The sequence below is a fragment of the Adiantum capillus-veneris genome, chromosome 26 (assembly GCF_014529385.1).
Source record: "Adiantum capillus-veneris isolate H3 chromosome 26, ASM1452938v2, whole genome shotgun sequence".
NCBI classification, from domain to species: Eukaryota; Viridiplantae; Streptophyta; class Polypodiopsida; order Polypodiales; family Pteridaceae; genus Adiantum; species Adiantum capillus-veneris.
Genome location: NC_140956.1, coordinates 126342930 through 126346549, shown reverse-complemented (window position 1 = coordinate 126346549; position 3620 = coordinate 126342930).

The window sequence follows — 3620 nt, the reverse complement described above, 5'->3', positions numbered from 1 at the left end:
TGAAGGAATCTATAATGGACTAGTGATTAGAGGTATCACAACCTGGGAAGATGTCACTGCCAATGCAATCCAACTAGAGGACAACTTGATGATAGCAGGCATGAGGGTGTCTACTAACACGAGATCCACTAGCTCACAAGCCATTGAGTATGAACCCATGACTGCAAAGCCCATTGCCAATGAGCCAAAGGTATTTGAGACATTCTTGACAGACCTCACCAAGGCAATCCAAGAGTCTCTTAAGGATAATCGACCCCCTCAAAATAGTCACATGTATCCAAGAAGGGAGCAACAATGGTGTTCCATTTGCTTAGGTCCACATAGCACTAGTGAGTGCCCTACGTTTAGAGTAAAATTTAATGGAACTTGCAACGCATGTGGTAGGTATGGTCACCAAGCTAAGGATTGTTTAATGATCAAACGTATGATGGCAAATAGACCACCTGTAGCCTGGACGGATGCGCCTCGAGCTCCTGTATTGATGCCTGCTCCACCTGTTGAGCAACTACCGCAACACATGGTCCCTAGATCTCAAAATGTTGTACAAGCTACACCGCTACCACCTCCTGTGCTAGGACCGCAGCCCCCGCATCCAAGAGTCGCCCCTATGAACCAAGTGGGTTGCGAGCCATCTAATGCTTATGCAGATGGCTGTGAGGAGGAAATAGACACTAGTATTGCCTACGGACTTGATACATTGGAAGAGTGTCCTATATACTACATGGAAGATTGTTGGGGGCAAGTCAAGCCGGTTTATCAAGCTGCTGCTCTCGCATCCAGAGGTCAAAATATCAACACCCAGGCTAGGAGGCCACCTCTTCAATGCTACGAGTGTGGTGGACCACATCGGGAAGCGGAAGTGCCCTATTAGGCTGCAAAAGAATGCTGCACAGATGCAAATGAATCAAGGGAGCACGTCTGCAATGCCAATACTCACATGTAATCGTTGTGGCATAGATCACTTGATTGCCCAATGCCCCTATAACCCAAATGCGCCTAAAATCACACCCCTAAATTTGGTCGAAATTGCTAGTGTGACATCGCCAATACCACCCGTCGCACCCGCTTATGCGATTACACGGTCCATGCTTCAAGGGCCAGGCCATATCCTCGAAGAGAGAGATACCGCGTCAGTTATCCAAGCAAAGAAAAAGAAGACACGAAGGAAGAGGTCGCAGAATACGGGAAATTCAAAGCCAAGTTCCAAAACAAACATAGGAACAGGAGATGACCCCGTGTATATGAATGACCTCGAGGATGATTCAGATTCAATCGAGACAATGGAGACTAGAACCAATACCACAAAGGGAAAGACCGACAAAGAAAACCGTAACATGAACCAAATGAAAACCGAATAAGAGAAAACCATAAAGAGCCTCTGAAAACACCACAAGTGTTTCCAAATCCAATCCAAGACCCCCAAGATAAACCGCAGGGGCAAAAAGGGAAGAATCGTAAAAAGAAGATTGGGACGTACCCAAACCCAGTAGACGAGATTGAGCAGGTGAAACATCTAAGAGGTTTAGTGGAGGAGACTCAAAGGAAACTAGAACCAGAACCCATGCATGTCAAAATTCATGACACAGTGTTTCCCACGCAAGTTCATCCACCCCACATGAACCATAGACCGTTAGCCATATCTAGTATCATCCAAGAAGGGAGTGAGGATGGGACATCAGAAAGTGAGCAAACACCCTTCTTGTTGGAAAGGATGGTTAACGAAGGAATACCTGATCCCATTGAGGAATATGAGATTCCATCCTCACCAGTTCCTAGTCAAGGACCTACATCCTGCAAAATGCCAATGAATGTTGCCAAACTAGTGGACTTCATGTCTTCTGAGGTCCGAACCATGATCATAGCAAAGCTGTATGGAGATCCTGAGTTATTCCTTGCACTTCGAGCATTCCTTAACAGAGAGCTACGAACGGGATTACCGCAGTTTGCGCAACCAAATAGTCCTGACTCGATTATGATTGATGAGGAAAGTCATGTGCAATCACTTGACTTAGATGGACACGAGTCTGTGATCGAGGTACCCATTAACGAATTAGGGCAGTATTTTGAAGGCGACGAGTCTAATGCGACCCTACCCATCAGTACCAAGGGATTAACTATAAAGGGAATTCTTGATGGTGGTGCGGGAGTTAGTATCGTTACAAAAGATTGTTGGGAATCCATGGGAAAACCCCGCCTCAGTGTTACTAACATTGTGGTAAAGATGGCAAATGGTACCATAGCCAAACCTATGGGGATGCTCAAGGATCTTAAGATCAAAGTTCTAGGACACAAGGTACGACATACGTTCATTGTAATGGATTTCTCTAAAAACCTTATGTCATATGAAATGATTTTAGGACGACCATTCATGAGGGAAGCACAAATGGTTCATGATTGGTCTAAAAATCATGTCTATTTGCAATTCCAAGACTCTGTCCTTAGAGTGGATTTGGTGACTGGTAAGGTACACCCCTTAGGGAGTAAAACCATTATTGATCATCGCTCTGACACCACAATTCACTCGGCCCCACTACAATATTGTTACACTTGTAAGAAGGATACAGACATTGGCCAAGATTCTCCTTACATGGATGTGTTACCGGGTATGACGGAATCAGACAACGTAGACTGGGTACACCTAGCTGCAACCATAGATACCTGGGGAAATAGAGGAACCACTTGGGTCACACCAGAGGGGGAAGAGGTACCACAAATTGCACCTCTGAACATGATAAGTGCCATACATGCATCTTCTAAGGGCGAGGCAATTGTGGACCAATCTGACAGTGACACCGATAGCTCAATAGAAGACTTTGACCAACACGACTTTGACACTGACTCCCAGAGTGAAACGGATTCTGAATCTCATGAATTAGAGAGTGGAGCAAGGTCAGAGTCAAAACATTCGGAAGAACCGAGCACATCAACCGATGATAGCTCCCCCGAGAGTGAAGAGGACACCAACGAGGACTCCTTTAGTGGGCCAGATCTAAATGCAAATCAAAAGCAGGTCTCAAATAAGAAAAAGAAAAACCTTAAGAGGCGTCGATATCGAGCCAATGTACGTGCTAGGATAAAAAAGAAGAGATCCTCAGCAGAATGGCTCAGTTATATAGGAGCATGTGATGCTCATCAAAAATTGGTAGACAATTGGGGTGAATATCTCCAAAATGTTATGTGGTGTAGACCACGACCCCATGACATAGCCCAATTAGAGATCATAGACAAGCCAAAGTTGAGCCGCACTGCAAGGAGGCGTCAAAACCAAGAGTTAGCTCGACAACACAAGAAAGCAGAAATGGAAGCACAAACCAAAGCACAACCAGAATCCACAGACTTGCATCCTGCACCAGAACATTTCAAATCTTACACCACAGGGGAAGCAAAGGTTGTGTACACAAAAGCCCAAAGAATACCTATCGATGGGAATAATGGAATCTATGATGGTCCGGCAATAGTTAAAGAAATAGAATTAGCTGACCCCGGTGAAGAATCAAAACCTGTTTTTATTGCCCAAGACCTCACAGAAGTTGAAGAGGCGGTCCTCAAAGAGCTTCTCAAGGAATTCAAGGACGTATTCGCTTGGACATACCATGATATGAAAGGTGTTCCACCTTCTG